The sequence below is a fragment of the Dermacentor silvarum genome, chromosome 1 (genome assembly GCF_013339745.2).
Source record: "Dermacentor silvarum isolate Dsil-2018 chromosome 1, BIME_Dsil_1.4, whole genome shotgun sequence".
NCBI lineage: Eukaryota > Metazoa > Arthropoda > Arachnida > Ixodida > Ixodidae > Dermacentor > Dermacentor silvarum.
Window position 1 is genome coordinate 128,473,489 of NC_051154.1, and position 19,037 is coordinate 128,492,525.

The 19,037-nt window shown below is 48.5% G+C and overlaps 1 pseudogene; it reads left to right on the plus strand.

Annotated features, from left to right (window-relative positions):
* Positions 1-6,400: 6,400 nt before the first annotated feature.
* LOC119437789 (U2 spliceosomal RNA) lies at positions 6,401-6,580 on the plus strand (annotated as a pseudogene).
* The last annotated feature ends 12,457 nt before the right edge of the window (positions 6,581-19,037 follow it).

Genomic DNA, 19,037 nt, shown 5'->3' on the forward strand with positions numbered 1-19,037 from the left:
GGACAAGAACTTCGTTGTGATGGCATGCTACTGCGCCTTAAGTTGCCGCAACCGACAAGGCGAGGGCAAAAGGCTCTTTTTGTTTACCATCCGGCGTGCGCAAACGCTTGCTGCACACTTGATATTTGCGCCGTCTCGCATCGTCGCGTTGCTACTTCCAAAACGGCATTATTAAGACCAGTTACTGACTGACGAAGCAAAATCGCGCCTCAAAAACGTCTCCGCAGGGCGCGATCGAAGTTTTCCTCGGATTTCCTCTGGTAGCGCGTTAGCTGTCGTCTGCCACGGCAGGCCCGACGCAGGCGGCGCCACTGTCGATATCGCGTCTCGATCGCGCTGGTCGCGCCGAGCGCGATAGTGGAACGGAGGAGGAGGGAAGTGGATGGCGCTACTTTTATAAATATAGGGGCTTTACGCAGAGCTAAAGGGGCTTTACGCAGAGCTAAAGGGGCTTTACGCAGAGCTAAAGGGGCTTTACGCAGAGCTAAAGGGGCTTTACGCAGAGCTAAAGCCCCTCAATGAAGAAAAGTAGCGCCATCTCCTCCTCCTGCGCCGGCGTTCACGCTCTCTTCTGTCGACCGTGGCTCCCCCTACGCGGTGCCGAACTAGCAGACGCTCTCCGAATGAAACGCTGTGGCTACGTGTCGCTCGCGCTCTTGAACTCGTATTTTGATCGGAATTTTTCGCGTTATGTTATGACTGGCTGCCGAAACAACGAGAGGACGCATAAATGCCGTGGCGCTTAGATGGCTGTACTATTAGCGGTGATACAGTGAGCCTAAAGCCTCTAAGTCGGGCTTTAACTGAGCCATGCTACGCGCGACCTCGGCGTTGGTTCATCGCCACGTTTCAGTAGCTCCAGTCCCTCGTTGGCCAGCGGCTAACGTGCACAGCGGGCCTCTAACAATGACTACGCTTCGGGAGTGAATGATCCACCAGCTGTATATATGCAGTTGTCTTACAGGTTTCACTGACTAGTGAGCTACCGATCATTCGGCGGAAGCGGTCCGTCGATAATGAGGCTAGTGGCTTTGCTCGCTTGCAGGAAGCCTTACACTACTCCACACATTTTTTCTTCTTTTTTTTTGCGGACTTCAGTAGCGCGGCAGCGGTCATCTAACAGGTGTATGCAAGGCTGCTTTTGCGGATCATATTGCCGCTTGCATGTGCTGCGCGCGGGTCCGAGAAATTCTACCGTGCGTATTGTATCTACTATCTTTTCAAATGCAGAGCAGAAACGATGAGTTAACATCCAGGTTTGTCCTGGCCACTGACAAAGCCACGCAGGAATGAGTTAACTCTATAATCAAGGGCGTTGCAATGTGGATAGCATTGCTGCCAGCAGACGGTAATGTCTTTGAAGTGCACGGTGTATTCTTCCGTTTGGCAGGCGGCTTCCTCGGCTTCAGCTGCTTCCGATGAAAGAAGAGCGATGGAATGGCTTGACGCTTCAATTTTTTTGTGCCACAGCTCTGCAGAATCACCGGCTCAAATTGATCATTCGTGAAGTTATCCTGCGCAAACGTGAAATCAGAAAACAAGGTCACCGTAAAACCTCGCTCCTTCAAGTATAAGGCGTAACACAACATTCCCGGCACAAGTTATTATCGCCGGGAAGTCTTGTATACGGTGTTTCTTTTTTTAGCTCGCCGCCATGCAGCACAGGTACTTATCTCTTGTTCTGCTACATATCGCCGGGAAATCTTGTATACCGTTTTCATTTTGCAGCTCGCCGCCAGCACAGGTCCTTATCTCTTGTTCTGCTACGCGATACACGACTAGAATACTGAGCACACTTTTCACGCGCAGCACTTTCTACCATTTTCGAGATAGTTATCGGTCCTCGAGGATCTAGGACGATAGCGACAAGTTTTAGCGACAAGAACATTGATCTTCGCCGACCACCGAGTTGAGTTTTTGCTGAAGGCGCAAAGTCGCCCTAACTAAATAGCCCTAATCGTCTTTCCACAGGTAAGCGCCCATTTTTCCCTACGTACCGTCACCGCTTCGTAACATACTGCAATACACTCAAAACGTGCCGTTCGCGTACATTCAGGCCACACAAACACAACGCCATGCATTGTATAACCGAGTCAACAAAAACCACGTGCGTTTGAGGACAAGATGAAATCCGGCCACGAAAGTTGCAAATGCAGCGCTAACATGCAGCGCGAACAGTGCGGCACTTAGGAGGGAGAAAAACTAACGAAGCCTCATACAGCAAGTGGCAGCATGTGAGATTACGGATCATTGAAGAATCGCTCGCTTACCTCACACAGCCGGGACCATTGTGTTGGGTTGAAATCAGCGCGGCTGATTCTTTGAAGCCAGACCTTCCTCTGCGCCGCGTCTCGCTTCGCTAATGGAATCCGGAAGAGTCGCTTGCCGTCTGTTTCGCGTGTTCTGCACCCGAATGCCGAGCAACACGGCATCGCGAACACTACGCCTTAAAAGCGCAAAGGATACGCGATGCGTGGTGCCTCCATACACGGCTCACAGTGGTCTGGCACCGCGATGGCGGCGGGAGCAAAAAACAAGCAAGAAAAAAAGCGCGCGAGAGCACGTGACAGCATTCGGCCAATAGGAAGGCCGAGCGCCGAGAGAACGGGCAGGAGAGGAGGAAAGCGGCAATCTTCAAAAGATGTCGCTACTTTTTTTTATTGAGGGGCTTTACGCAGAGCCGCAGAGCCATGTTCACTCTAATAAGAGTGGACAACCCTGCACCTTTGGTAGACGCCCTGCCCTTGGCGATCGACTCTGACGGAGAAATATTTCAGTTTCAGTTCCAATTTATGATTTCTAAGCCACTGAGAGGGAGCGTGGTTGCTTGGGCTAGTTGGTAATTCATGGTAAAAAACGACGTACAGCGCGAAAGGACAAGGACTGATAGAGACGACAAACACAGCGCAGTGTTTTCCTTGTTCTAGTCCTTGTCCTTTCACGCTGTACGTCGTTTTTTAACACTGCGAGGGGCCAGGTTTAGCGCTGTTTCATTATAACATTCCGTGAAATGTCTTGAAAAAGCGATGTATCAAAGGCAGTGAGTTCAACAGACCTAATTAGGTAACATCACCAGAGAAAGCCTCACTGGAGGCCCTTCGAAACAAACAAGAAACTTGGTGACCGCCTTAGTAGCGCTGACTGGGAGTATCGCCAACCACGTGCTACTTGCGCACGAAAATAGGATGAAAGATTGAATTAATAAGATCGTACATGCATATGACGACATCTGAGTAGTTTTCCCTTACCAGCCGCTTGTAAACGTGTCCGTTTCCTTGTCTTAGACGTAAGCCGTCAGCGTTGCGAACAGCAAAACCATCTTGCTGAACGTCGTTAACAGAAAACCGCAAGTTCCATGGCGCCCGCGACAGTCGATCATGGGTTCGAAGCTCCGCCTTAGCTTCGCTGCTGCGCGGCCAAGTTGCTGCACTTTGGGTTCACCTCCTACCTACTGTGGACGCATAAAGAACTCAGCCTGCGCTCTCTCAAAATAAATAGCAGAGTCCAGAGCGCGCGCTACAGGCCAAAACGAATAAGAAGGTAGTGCACTTTCTGAGCTATAGTCGGGTACAACTTAAGAAGACAGGAGAGGCCCCGCCCAGATAATCGAAGAGCGGCAGCCGATTGCCTCCGCGACGAAAGAAATAGTCCCGCTGGCCCAGCTCGAACCGCGGGCTGCATGCTCTCCGTCGGTGGGTTCACCGGCCGTCCGGCTTATGACGTCAGTCTGGAGTGAGCGCCCATTGGTGGAGGCTCGTGTGCATCTGCCTTTGAGGAGCAGTGCCGCTGCCTCCCAAAGTTGTACCCGATTATAGTGCACAAAGTGCAGTCAAATCGAAGAGACGTAAGGTTTTTCCGTCAACCTATAAACCTTTTCATCGGGCGAGGAGGAAAGGGCGCGCGACGAGCTTTTCGTCCTCTCTGGCTTGTGTGAGCCGGCGCGGCGCGGCTTGAATGTGTTGCCGGTCGCACGCTGCGGAACGGTACGGAGGTGTTTTAGCTAGTTCTGAGTGCAATTTACGGGATGTCACTTCTTACGAGGTCGTCGAACTGTGTAGCCTGTGTGTAGCACTGTGTAGCCTTTAGGTGCAGCAGTAGCTATACAGCATCTGGAAATTTCTCTTGGATGTGCAAAGACGCGATGCGCATCATCAGCCGCGGTGTTTGTATGTGTTGTGAACTATGTTGGATGTATCGGTTTTCATTCCACGAAGAGTTGCAAAACATTTGCATCAGCCACCGGCATCGTTCTCACGCATTTTAAGTCTAGTAGGCTTCATATCACTCTGTCTACGTTAGCCTCCTGCAAGAGGCCGATGGCTTTGCTCAACACAGCGAGCACTGCGGTTGGAAAACCAACATGATACACACAATTGCTTCGTGCTTAGATCGTCATTGCCTTTTTTGTCCTGTGAGGCATAATATACAAAGGGGATAGCATAAAGAGAATCCAACAGTATTTGTACGGACACAATTTCTGTAACGTGGATGAATGCGTCGTGAATGACTGAACTTAGGAGACGGAAAAAAAAAATCAGAGTTCATATGTCCTCCTTTTGCGGCAAAATAAAACAGAACACAGGATAACGGCACAATAAGACTCCGCATGGTCGTTCCACATGCTTGGACCACTTGGACCATACGCTATATAGAACAAACAGATCTATAACGCAGCATTTAGTGCTGCCTCGGGCGCTCGCACAGTCTGCAGCTGGTCGTTCGACCACTCGAAAAGTGTGATTCACACTGTACGGTATGCCGTTATTATTAACCAAACTATTTTATTTGTAGGCGGAAACCTTGCCCAGCAAACAAGGCAGTCGCCCAGTGTATCTACACATAACAACTTGAACGCTTGTCAAAGTAAACAGCACGACTCATTCTCCAGCAGAACGGTACCCACGCTGTTAGGATCGTCAAATGTTTCATAACTACTTGTTGTAGCTAAACCAGAGCTTAGAATTACAGTGCTGAGAATGCTGCAGTAAGTTAACATTCGTGAAACGAATTTTCAGAAATACCTAACTGATATCCGGTGCTGATTGTAAGCTCAAACAAACGCGCACACCTCGCGCTGGGTGCTCTGTCCGCCCTAACACCTGCAGTTACTCAAAGCCGCTTGATTACTTCACACTTAAATTCCTTCACTACGCCTCACAGGACCATTCCCCACGTAGAAGACACCATTTCATGCTAAATATACCATGCGAGTGCGAAAAAAAATCCACCAGAAACTGCCGCCGAGCGTATACCACAGCATACAACACGGGCGTTCGCCCAAGCCAGCACGCCAACTGCCCATAGATGACGCCACTGCCTACACAATGGTGGCGCTCATGAAGAAAACGGTCTATAGCGTGTTGTCCAAAATCATAGACAAGACCGCGTATAACGTAAGCAGCAGGCACGTAACGTGCAAATTATCTCATATGAATGCAACCCACGCCAATGGCAGCAGCAGCAGCACTAGCACGCAATATCAATGAGATCGACGAAAAGAAAAGAGCAGTAACCAACCTGGAAACATAAGAATTATCGATATGCATGGAGTGCCGCCGCTGCTGCCAAATGACAGCTAGGTCGGGTAATGGCGTTTATCGGTCGACGTGTAGCTACACCGCATGCGCAGACGCAGTCGGGCCTTGCAGTGTGAGCAGTCAGGGACGCATCTCAGCTGGATGCAGCCCTGTACCAGCGTAGAATCTGGGTACTTCAGTAGCCACTTCGGCACACGAAAGCGGTCACAGTGGCAGCACCAACCACAAGCGGCCGGTATACCAGGGCCGGTATTTTGTAGCGATGCCTTTAAAGTAATAATGCCTTTTCGCGCTTATCGCGCTTTGTCAGTGGTCAGAGCGACGGTCCGCTCTCGTTATCAACGTTGATATCGTGAGCGGACCGTCGCTCTGACCACTGACAAAGCGCGATAAGCGCGAAAAGGCATTATTACTTTAAAGGCATCGCTACAAAATACCGGCCCAGGTGAGAGCTTGGAAGGGCGAAAGCAGAAAACATAAGAATAAAAATTCAGTGCCATTCCACTCTGTGAAGGTGGATTACCAGCGAAGCTGTGTATGTGGTGATTGATCGTTGCTCCGGTGAAACGTTCGAAGTTAGTGGGATCGGGGCCCCATGCACGGTTCGCATTTCTTTCCGCCTCGTGGTCCTGGGGGGCAGCACGCTTACGCTTGGCGTCCGCGGCCTGCTCATGATCGGTGGTCTCCTTACGCTGTTCTTCTTCAGATCGTACAACACGCGGCCTACCCATTTCACAGTCAGAGCAAAACTGAGGAAAGGTGCCTACGTAGAGCATGATGTCAGGAGACAGAAGACACTCAGATTGGTAGGCACAAGTTTGAATATGCGGGATGGCGTGCACGTTTATGCTGCGAACGTAGACATGGCCCACACGGGTCAAAGGGTAGTATCTGTTCTTATCAGCTTAATATCTGATACGGGTTGTATTTGGACCAAAGATATTAAACTTATTTTTGCAAGTTGGAGGAGTGTTTGAAGCCTGCTTCACCTCCGCCGCGGGTCGGCACGGTGTTGTACTATCTTCGGGATCGGCCCAATGTTTTTGGTCTACGGACATCAATCCGCTGGAAACTAGCCATATACAGCTCTGCTGTAATTATCGATGCGCACAGAGTGCCACCGCTGCTGCCAAAATGCTGGTACACTGCTTCCCTGTTGGGTGTAGATTGGTGATTTATATTTCTAAACGCTGTGGTTTTAAAGGGACCCTTAACCACTTTTTATCGAAGTGGAGAAATGCATTTGAAGTGAAAATAGGCTATTTCAGAAATACTTTGCGGCAAAAAGTACTTCAATGTGTTCAGCAGAAGCGGAGTTATTGGCAATCAAACACGGCCTCCGCTGTGCTCCCGTTCCTTCTTCAATTTCTTGCACTGCGAAGACTACGGCGGAGGGGGGCGGGGCCACAACGCTCCACCTTCGAAATGTAACCGTGGCACACAGTTCAAATTTCATTTTGGATGTTAACGTAGACGCCACCTTTTCCGATTTTGGGGCCAACGACGCGCTAAGCGTAAGTAAAACGCGGTTGTCCTCAGCGAGCCGCAGTGCGCTTAGCCAGTGGACTCGTGGGGGCACCTCGCGGCAGCCGCGGTGTAGCAGACCGCAACGACCAATAGCAGCCGCGTATAGGAATGTGCTTTATTGCGAAATAAAGCGCCCAGAAAAGATTGAGGATCATGACTTCTGTTAAAACGAGAGCGTTTGAAAGCAAGGTGACCGCGTACGACAGCAAAACTTGGCTGAGATATTCACAGCAGCGTATGCTACCCGCGGACTATGTTATTTCACCTAGCCCGAGGGGTGGTTCAGCGCCCCTTTAAGGCTATCTCGTGATTTCAGTTCATTGCGAAGAGGTGAATGAACATGCACTAGACAAGAACAATTTCAATGTGACGTCGAATTTCGTGCATACGGCACGCAGGTTCGAGCATTCGACAATACAGCCCTGCTGAAGCCCCCTTGTCGAAACGTTAGCTTCAGTGATAGTTCATGTTCTTTCACTGTTCATCATAAACTACAATAGCCGGTTTACAAAAAGAACGGGGAAAGAGGGCGCACATAGATAACAGACGTTATGACACTTTGTAATGTTATGAAGCTTTCGAGCTTAATTACCTAAAAACCTCGTTCATCGTGCAAAACAGTGCGTCTCGTTTTAGTTTGACATATTCGCGGTCGTAAGAAGAAGATCGTACTCATAGGAATGTTGTACACATTGGTGCGTTGTTAATGCCATTATTTTGCTTGACACTGAATATATGGGAAGCATCGAAAGTAAAACCATGCAGCTGTAATAATAATGACTAAAATTTACCCGACGGCTCTGCAACCCAACCAAGCACCGAAAATGACGAGAAACCCTACATGTAGGGTAATTATCCTATGGCCGGCAACATTGACGTGGCGTCTGGCTCTGCGCAGCGCGGTTGCTCGCTGCCGAGTGAAATTCGACCAGAAGCAACGCTTGTCCGTTGCACGCGGTGTGGTGGAAGGTACACACACACAAAAAAAAAAAACACGCAGATCCAGCGCAATGCTGTTCTCTAAATGGCGCCAAGCTTGTTTGAGTTAGCGAGGTAGCATCAATAGCGGATGACTCGAGCACAGCATCGTCGCCTGTAGCTGTTATATGTCACGAGAACGAAGGCGATGCATGATGCTTGTCGAGGGAAGAACGTTGATGAGAGGTGTATGCGGGCACAGATAAATATCACAAATATTTCAATACATTTAGAGCTTTATTGACCCTTTTCGCGGAGCAGTTTGTTATCGAGAAACGAGATGGCGCTTTCGGCGGCGCGCCGTATGTTGCCTCAGCGAATGCGCACGAATACGAAATCATTACCACTTCATCCCTGTTTCCGTGCGATCAGTTGTCGGAAATGCAACTATGTGTTTTCGCTCACGCACTGTGCTCCATTTATGCTGAAAAATGTGGAGTGGTGTATTCGTATATTTGCTTTCGTATTTTGAAAAATATGTTCTAAATAAGGAATGAATGAATGAATGGATGAATGGATGAATGAAGACATCTGCAGTAGTTGGCTGCAAGAATAGTGGCTGGCATATTAAGGAATATAATGAATATGTGTGTCCAAGTTCACGGACCATTGCTACATACGGACAGCTTCTGTGGCCGGCCCTTCTCAATGTACGACTTTCCTCGTGGATAAAAAAAATCTCTTTTCACAAAAATTCGAGTCAGATATGCTACCTTTGCGTCACCGAGACATGCCTTTCCCAAAAATTCATTTCAGCGCTGTATCGCTAACCTCCAAAGACTTCAACGCCCGGTAAGTCGGCAAGACCGTGTACCGCTCGTTAAACAATGAAAGGGAGTAGCGCCACTTCCTGGCATTGTAAGTTTCGGGCACGTTATCTACACACATCTACCTCAACTCGCACGCAAACTTACGCACAACCTGTCACCAACATATTAAAATATGTGAATGGGCGCACACTTGCATCAATGCGCCAAAGGATGGGTGACAGCGACTTCGCCGACAGCACACGAATGGTCGAAGCTGAATGTTTCGTGACGGTCCACAGGAGTATAAGCGTGTTACTAGCGATACTACATATTTGCTACAAGTTATTACAAAGAATAGAACAGCTACGTTCCAAGCCTTGTGTGCAGCAAGAACAAATCTATTAGTTCCACACCCGCGAGCGATTAAGCAGAAAACACACCCGCGAACGATTAGGGAGAAAATATTCAGATAAATAGTAATAGATAGATAGTGAAGCTATATTCTTGTAGTCGGAGCGCCCAGCGTGCAAGGCGGCCACAAGGGTCACGGAGATTTACAAGCCAGCACAATGAGTGGTGGTCGGTGACAACTGTGAAGGGGCGTCCATACGGGTGAGAACGAAACCGCTGAACTACAATATTACCGCGAGGCATTCTTGTTCCGTGACCGTGTAATTCTGCTCGGGCCTACTTAATGAGTGACTTGCATACGCGATCACGTGTTCGCGGTCACCGTGGCGTTGAACTAGGACGGCACCAATACCTGTCCCACTGGCATCCATATGGAGTTCCGTCGGATTTGAAGGACTGAAGCGTTGAAGAACAGGTCGTGACTTCAGCAGAAACTTCAACTGACGAAAAAAAGAGTCGCACTCCGCAGTCCACTCAAAGGGGATATCCTTTCGTAGCAGACATGTCAGCGGATACGTGACATGGGCAAACTTAGGGATAAAGCTGCGGAAGTAGGAACAAAGCCCCAGAAAACTACGGAGCTCCTTCACAGAGCGTGGTGCACTAAACGCTTCAACTGCTGCTGTCTTTGGGGTTGAGGGCGGATGCCATCCTAATCAACAAGGGTCCCAAGCACAAGGGTGTGGCGGTCTCCGAAGTGGCATTTCTTTGAGTTTAAAACTAGGCCAGCGTTTTGATGCAGTACAGGACAATATCCAGACGCGAGTTGTGTTCGCGGAAGGTGCGGCCAAAAATGACGACGTCGTCGGGTTTCAGACCTGCGACGCGGCAGAGGGTGCCAAGAATCTCTGGGTCCGGACAGGCCGCCACTGGAAACTGAACCTGGCAACGTTTAGGCTGTCAACAGTGAGGCCTGTCAACAGTGAGGCTAGCTTAGCAAGGCTATTTGAAAATTATCAGGAATTGCCTGGGATATTATTGGCCTTCGTGAGGTTAGAAGAACTGGTGAGGCTTATACAGTGCTGAATAACGGCCACGTCCCCTGCTACAGAGGTCTTCCTGATAAGAGAGAATTCGAGGTAGGATTTCTAGTCCATAAGGGCATAGCGGGCAACATTGATGAATTGTACAGCATTAAATGAGAGGATAGCAGTCATCGTAATAAAGCTGAATAGGAGGTATAGAATGAAGGTTGTACAAGCCTACGCCACAAGCTCCAGTCACGATGATGAAGAAATAGAACAGTTTTATGAAGATGTTGAATTAGCAATGAGAAAGGTGCAAACTCAGTATACTTTAGTCATGGGTGACTTCAATGCAAAGGGGGGGGGGGGGGGGAAGCAGGCTGGCGAGCAATTGGCAACTACGGCATCGATTCTAGGAACACTAGAGGAGAGATGTTGGTAGAATTCGCGGAAAGGAACAGGCTCCGCATAATGAATACCTTCTTCAGGAAGCGCAGCAACAGGAAGTGGACCTGGAAAAGCCCTAATGGAGAAACAAGAAATAAAATAGATCGCATACTCTATGCAGATACCAGCATAGTGAAGGATGTAGAAGTGTTAGGTAGGGTAAAGTGCTGTGACCATAGGTTAGTGATATATTCTACAATAGTTAATTGTTGGGCTAGTTGGTTTTCCATAACTGAACAAGTAACTTAATGCAATAAAAAACAACGGACGCAAGAAATGGAGCGCTTGTCTTTGTCTCCCTTCCTTGTCTGTTTTTTTTTATTGCGCTAAGTTACTTGTTCAGTTATAAGTTAGTGAGGTCTAAGATTTCTCTCAATTTGAAGAGATAGGTAGGTAGGTAGAGAGAGAATAAAATTAGTCAAGAAGAAACAGGCTAACCTAGACGCAGTATGGGTAAAAGCAGACCAATTCAGGCTGGTGCTCGCAAACAAATATGCAGCTTTCGAACAGGAAGAGGAAGAGAACATAGAGGTAATTAACGAAACCGTAACTAGGCTGATCTCAGAAGCAGCAATTGAATTGGTAGGTAAGGCACCAAGGCCATCAGTAGGTAAGTTCTCCCGAGTACCAAAGGACCTTATAAAGAAACGACAAAATATGAAAGTGTCAAACTCGATAGATCACATAGAATTCGCTGAACTGTCAAAACCGATCAACAAGAAGAAAGTAAGGGATATTCGAAATTATAACATGGGAAAGATTGAGGAAGCAGTAAAATATGGACGCAGCATGAAATCACTGGGAAGAAAACTTGGCATACGACAAGGCCAGATGTATGCACTGAAAGATAAGCACGGTAATATCATCAGCAACTTCGATGACATAGTAAAAGCAGCGGAAGAATTCTATACCGACCTGTACAGTTATCAACTGTACAGTTATCAACCGTTCCGACTTCATCTATAACTAGCCATGAAGTTGGAAGGGCTTTGCATAATTTCCAATAGAATCAGGGCAACACTTGACTTCAATCAACCAAGAGAACAGGCTGGCTTCAAGAAGAGATGTTCTATGATGGATCATATCCATGTTATCAACCAGGTAATCGAGAAATCAGTCGAGTACAATCAACCTCTCTATATGGCTTTCATTGTTTATGAAAACGCATTTGATTCAGTAGAGATACCAGCAGTCATAGAGGCATTGCGTAATCAAGGAGTACAGGAGGCATGCGTGAATATCTTGGAAAGCATCTACAAGGATTCCACAGCTACCTTGGTTCTCCACAAGAAAAGTAGAAAGTTACCTGTCAAGAAATGGGTCAGGCAAAGAGACACAATCTCTCCAATGCTATTCACTGCATGCTTAGAAGAAGTATTCAAACTCTTAGACTGGGAAGGCTTAGGATTGAGGATCAATGGCGAATATCTCAGCAACCTTCGGTTTGCAGCCGACATTGTCCTATTCAGCAACAATGGGGACGCATTAGAACAAATGATTGAGGACCTTAACCGTGAAAGTGTAAAAGTGGGGTTGAAGATTAACATGCAGAAGACAAAGATAATGTTCAATAGCCTGGCAAGGGAACAAGAATTCAGGATCGCCAGTCAGCCTCTAGAGCTTGTAAAGGAGTACGTTTATCTAGGGCCCTGATCATGAGAAAGAGATTTACAGAAGAATAAAATTGGGTTGGAGCGCATACGGCAGGCATTACCAAATCCTGACTGGGAGCTTGCCACGGTCCTTGAAAAGAAAAGTGTACAATCATTGCCTTCTACTGGTGCTAACATATGGGGCAGAAACTTGGAGGTTAACAAAGAAGCTCGAGAACAAGTTAAGGACCGCACAAAGAGTGATGGAACGAAAAATGTAAGGCCTAACGTTAAGAGACAGGACGAGAGTGGTGTGGATCAGAGAGCAAACGGGAATAGCCGATATTCTAGTTGACATTAAGGGGAAAAATGGAGCTGAGAGGGCCATGTAATGCGTAGGATGGATAGCCGATGGACCATTAGAGTTACAGAATGGATACCAAGAGAAGGCAAGCGCAGTCGAGGATGGCAGAAAACTAGGTGGGGTGATGAAGTTGGGAAATTTGTAGACGCAAGTTGGAATCAGCTGGCGCAAGACAGGGGTAATCGGAGATCACAGGGAGATCCCTTCGTCCTGCAGTGGACATAAATATAGGCTGATAATGATGAATCAGATACTGACCGCACCGACGAACTTCACTGAGTCAGAAAGCTGACAAGCCGCTGCTTCTAAGTATTTGCCAAATAAAGAACGAAGAGCAAACCACACGGATCCTGATTCAATTCCTAAGCGGAAAGCTTCAAATCCATCTTTAGCCTCATATACGCTGCTCGCGTGGTTTGCACAAAGCTTAATGAGCTTCGAAAGAGCTTTTACATGTCCTCTGAAGCTGTGGCCAAAGCTTTCTGTCGACCACCCAGTCAGAGTCTATGATATCTCCCGAAACAGAGGTTTCCTCAGCCGCACCGGGTGTCAGTGTACATTCATTGTACACACGGAGACAACGGAGGCAGCTCAGGCAAGCAATGGACACGTCAATGCGTGATCAAACATGGCAGCGCCCACGGGATCGCCGCGAAAAGGGTCAATACCCCTTGTGTCATAACTTAGCATCCATTCTGGGGCATTGGCAATGATAGGTACATACCCAGTGGCACATACTCAATTGTACACGCCCAGTGCCAAAGTTGCAGTGACTCAAGATGTCGATCATCATCATCATCATCATCATCATCATCATCATCAGCCTACATTTATGTCCAATGCAGGACGAAGGCCTCTCCCTGCGATCTCCAATTACCCCTATCTTGAGCTATAGTCCTTACAAGTCAAGAGAAATGCGGCTTTTCCCCGTCAAAGGACCCCCTTTCAGCCAATGGTGTCGCTGCGTGAACGTGACGTCGCCGCTGACCGCCTTAAGCCCAGACCACACCTACGCTTGCAAACGCGCGCGAGCTCGCGTCCGCGCGCCCACGCATGCGCAGACGGTACGGCACGGCTCGTACGCGTCGAAACGCGGCGCGATCTCGCTGATCAGCTCCTCTCAGTTATCGCGAGCCTGGGCTGCCTCGCGCCGGCGCGCCTGGCTACGCAGCGACGGCGCGGTTCATTCAACTCTCAGTTAAGCAGAATTATACCATGTAAGAAAGTGCTTCTTCTTCCCTTTTTGTGCGGATCTAACAGCTCCAATTACGTTTATAAATATCGAAGCATTTTGAAGCACTGCCCACAACTAAATACGAAGTGGCGTCTGCCAAGGTGTAAACAAGTGAGGCCAGTGAGCGCGCGCTGTCGCGCGTATTTGTGGATGCAAACCGCCATTCCTCGCTAGGCGCGGCAACCGCAAGGCGCGTAGACGCGAGCTTACGCGCGTCCGCAAGCGTACGTGCGGTCTGGGCTTTACACCTACGAGTAGCGTTGTTGGAGCCAGGTCTCTCTGAGTGCAACCGCACGCACAAGTAGTTGCGAAGGACGCATTTATTTTGAGCGAAAATAAAACCTTAGCTCAAATTCTTAATTTGCCCGTTACTGCACATGAGGTGAAAGGGATTATTTTTCAATTGGAGCAGTGAGTTGAATTCCAGTAAATTGCAGCGGTGACTGTTTCCCGAGGGCGCCGAACGGTGACGCAGAAGATGAACGCCAGAGCGATCATCGTTACCAAGTGTGTTACAAAAAAAAAAAAAAAAATGCCCGCCGTGGTTGCTCAGTGGCTGCTGAGCACCTCGGCTGCTGAGCACGAGGTCGCGGGCTCGAATCCCGGCCATGGCGGCCGCATTTCGATGGGGGCGAAATGCAAAAACACCCGTGTACTTAGATTTACGTGCACGTTAAAGAACCCCAGGTGGTCCAAATTTCCGGAGTCCCCCACTACGGCGTGCCTCATAATCAGATCGTGGTTTTGGCACGTAAAACCCCACAATTAAATTTCTTTAATTTTTTAGTGTGTTAAAAATTTTACACTGCTCGCATCACACAAACCAGGCTTTTCACGGAATTCACCTTGGGATTTGGCTGAACGGCACTAGTCAGCTTGAGAGAGCACGACCTCACTGACGATGCCGATGGGTAGACGCGAACAGCGAAGGCGGCCGTTTTGATAAAAGTCCGTAAGCGCGAAAGAACACGCTTTTTTTTTATTGCGATAGCAATTATATGGACACTCAAAAGCAGATTTCTGCCGTCGCCATCGCCGTGAGGTTCCGTATGACGTCAATGGAGATGAAATCGTCGCCGCGCGCAGAACGCTGTATGTGCGAGTGAAAGGGCGCGAGGGACGCGCGCTTTCACGGGGAGTGAACGCACGGCGGAGAACAAACGCGCGTTCTGCGCTGTGCTCCCTTAAGGGCTGCAGAAGTAGGCGTCTCTTTCCTCCTCTACAATCACCATATATGTAGAGCAAACGTGCCTTCTTCCGACGCGCGACAGGCCGTGGGGGAGGGGGGGGGGAGGGAGGCGACGTTTAGCTGCGGCACCAAGTGCTTATTTATATCAGAGGCTCCGGCAACAGTCACCAACGCCGCACGCATTTTGAGCGAACGCGGGCAAAACGCCGACGGCCTCGACAACAGTCCTGCGTGTTGCCGGTGCTGCTGCATGTCCAAGTTTATACAGCTGATAAAGCTGCTATCATTACTCCGTATAGCTCTCTTCAAATTTGCTACCGCAATTGATGCTTCGCCTTTCAGGTGAAACTGCGACAACTTTTTTCTCTCGACCGCGGTGCAATAGAAACGTGACGTCGGCCGCGACGTCACATTGACACAGCGACACCATTGGCTGGAAGGGGTTCCTTTGACGGGGAAAAGCCGCATTTCTCTTGACTTGTATCGGACTATAGCTGATTCCAACTTGCGCCTTCAAATTTCCTAACTTCATCAACCCACCTAGTTTTCTGCTGTCCTCAGCTGCACTTCCCTTCTCGTCTCTATATATGTCTATATATATATATCCACAAATATGTCCGGCGAAGAAAGTACGACAAACGCCAAGCCTCGAGGAAGAGGCAAAGAAAGCTTCGATTTAAAGATAATCTCCCGAGAATAAATTATGGGGTTTTAGTATGGGGTTTTAAACCACGAACTCATAATGAGGCACGCCGTAGTTGGGGACTCCGGATTAATTTGTACCACCTGGGGTTCTTTAACGTGCACCTAAGTCTAGGTACACGGGTGTTTTCTGCATTTCGCCCCCATCAAAATGCGGCCGCCATGGCCGGGATTTCATCCCGCGACCTCGTGCTTAGCAGCCCAACACCATAACCACTAAGCAACCACGGCGGCTACCTCCCGAGAATGTAAAGGCAATAAGAGAAGGCTAGTGCCTTTTTGAGCACAGTCTTCCCGCACGCACGTCATGTGCTAAGTTTGGGAGACGCGGTACAGTTGAAATGATGAAGGAAGCGGCAGCACGGAACGGGAAAGCAAACACCCTCCTTGCTGCCGGCGCTCCTCTTCATGCCAGCGTTGTGACCGTGAGTGCTCAAAGTCATCTAGTGAATTCTGTTGGTACCTGCCTTTGGGAGGCTGACGCAATGCGCGTGAGCGAATGTTTACTGTAGTATGTACTGCCCTTAAAAATACGAGCTCTACGTTATGTAAATTCAAACCTTTGATATTGCTGTTGATGCTTCGCCCTTTGGGCAGAACTGCGACTTTTTTGCGATCATGTTAGACCGGCATTATTGTAGGTCATTTTCCCAGAAAAAAAATTTGGACCATGGCCCCCTGATCATTGTTGGCTTACAAAGCAACGCTGGTGTTATCACAATTTATGAAATTGACTCTCCTGAATAACCAATTGTAGGAGCGATGGGCAGTCTCACGTATTCGCTCTGCTAGCGCCTCCCTTCCTTTTTTTTTTGTTTCTTTGATTCATCCCTCAACCCAGGTACAAGTCCTGTCCCGACATGTTGCTGCATTCAATTTTACTCACAGTGATGCGCCACTTCATTTACCCTCATCACGTGCTCGCCATAGAATAGATACCGGCTCAGCAGACCCCATTCGCCAGAAGCCCTACCGCATGTCATCCTCCGAGCGCCAAATTATCGCAGAACAAGTCAAGGAAATGATGAACAAAGGTGCCTTTCAAGAGTCGTCCTGCCCATGGGCAGCTCCAGTAATCCTCGTCCGGAAAAAAAGATGGCTCCTGGAGATTCTGCGTACATTACAGACGCCTAAACGCAGTGACGAAGAAGGATGTCTACCCACTACCGCGAATCGACGACGTCATCGATTGCTTACACACTGCTTCTTATTTTTCGACGCTTGATCTACGCTCGGGGTATTGGCAAATAACTATAAAACCTTAACTATAACTATAAAACCGCCTTATTACACGGTTATATATTAAACGGTTACAAATTATACGGTTGCGGAGCAGGAATGCCTGGCAGCTCTTTTCGCCGTGCAGAAATTTTGCTGTTATCTTTACGGAAGACCATTTAGATAGTCACCGATCATCACTCTTCATGCTGGCTGGTTAGTTTGCTTGATCCCTCAGGTCGACTCGCGCGCTTGGCGCTGCGCCTTCAGGAATATGACTTCGAGGTGTCATACAAGAGCGGACGTCGTCATGCCGACGCAGACTGTCTTTCTCGCATTCCTCTTGCGATTTCCGACTGCGAAGCCGGGAATTTTGACGACTGTCTCGCTGCCATTACTCTACGTTCCCCGACGCGGCAGACTTTCAGAGAGAGCAACGCAATGATCTCAACCTGGATCCGCTGTTTGCCGCCGCTCGTACTTCTCAAGGCAGCGGTCGCTTCACCATTCGTGATGAGTTCCTCCATAAGAACAACTACTCCGGGAATGGAGCACTTTTTGTTTTCTTCTTGCTACTGAGAGTCTCCGCTCCGACGTCTTACGCACCATGCATGACGATGCGACATCTGGTCATTTCGGTTTCGTGCAAACGCTACACCGCACGCAAGAGCGATTTTACTTACCCAACATGTACCAGACAACCACACACTATGTCGCTAGTTGTGAAACGTGTCAACGTCACAAGCGACCAACCACCGCTGCACCAGGTCCCCTGCGGCCACTGACACCACCCAGTACACCTTTCGAGGAGGTAGGCATTGACCTTTTGGGCCCATTCCCGTTATTTAACAATAAGAACCGTTTGATAATCGTTTGCGTGGACCATCTCACACGGTACGCAGAAACTGCAGCCATACCCTCTACCACCGCTGCCTGCGTGGCGCTCTTGCTGCTGCGTTCCGTAGTCCCGGTCATGGCCCGCCGCGTGTTATCATCAGTGACCGTGCTCGCCAGTTCATTGCGGACGCCGTTGAGGAGCTACTTCGTCTGTGCACTTCTGAGTCCCGTCACTCCACGCCGTATCATCCACAGACCAATGGCCTTGTTGAAAGGACAAACCGAACACTGACCAACATGCTTGTCATGTACGTTTCTCCAACCATAAGAACTGGGACGACGTGCTGCTCTTCATAACTTACGCATACAACACGGCGAAACACGAAACCACGAACTACAGCCCCTTTTATCTCCTCTATGCAAATTTTCTTAAACTTTATTCTGCACAACGACGATTCTGTGTCAAAGACTGTGTGCCTCGCTGAAGAAACCCTCCGAATATCCCGTCTTCGTACTTGGGCCTCGCAACATCATTCAAAGGCGCGTCAAGGACCAGTATCATTCGCCAAAGGTGACTTGGTGATTCTTTGGACACCGCAACGCAAGCGGGTCTTCTGTCAAAAGTTCCTGTCCCCCTATTCTGGCCCTTACGTTGTCCTAGAGCGTTTGAGTGAACTTTGTTATGAAATAGCTCGCCTCGTGGGGAATGGCCGGATATCAAGGAGAACGCAGGTAACTCATGTTCCTCGCCTGAAACGTTTTGACCCTACTGATCCCTCCTGACTCGCCCTACGGGCTTCGTCTGCTTGTGGGGGAATTTAATGAACATACAAGAAGCCGTTGGGGAAGAGGAGAAGAACGAAGTGCTTGGAGGCCGGATTGCGAGGTCACCATCATCCATCTCCTGTAAATAAAGAAATTTCTTCACAACTCTCCGTAACAATATTGTAAAATCAAGGGCCTGTATTTTCAAAGCACGTATTCTCTAAATTCTTCTTACTGACAATTTTTATTACGGACGCTACAATGGGTTCGTAAAAAAAAGCGCCCGTCAATCATGATTGCAAATATATTATTCATGAAAGATTGCAGCCAATGATCAATAGGTTTTACAAACAAAAATTTGTCAATCCAAATCCTGATCTTGATAGGATATATCTTCCTCAACCCTATTTATCTACTCTACTGTTCGTGTCGTTTACATCACTGTGTGTGAGGTATCGATGATATGATCGCTGCCTACCAGGAAGCGAAAATGTATTATTTTCCGTTTCAATGCTACCTTTA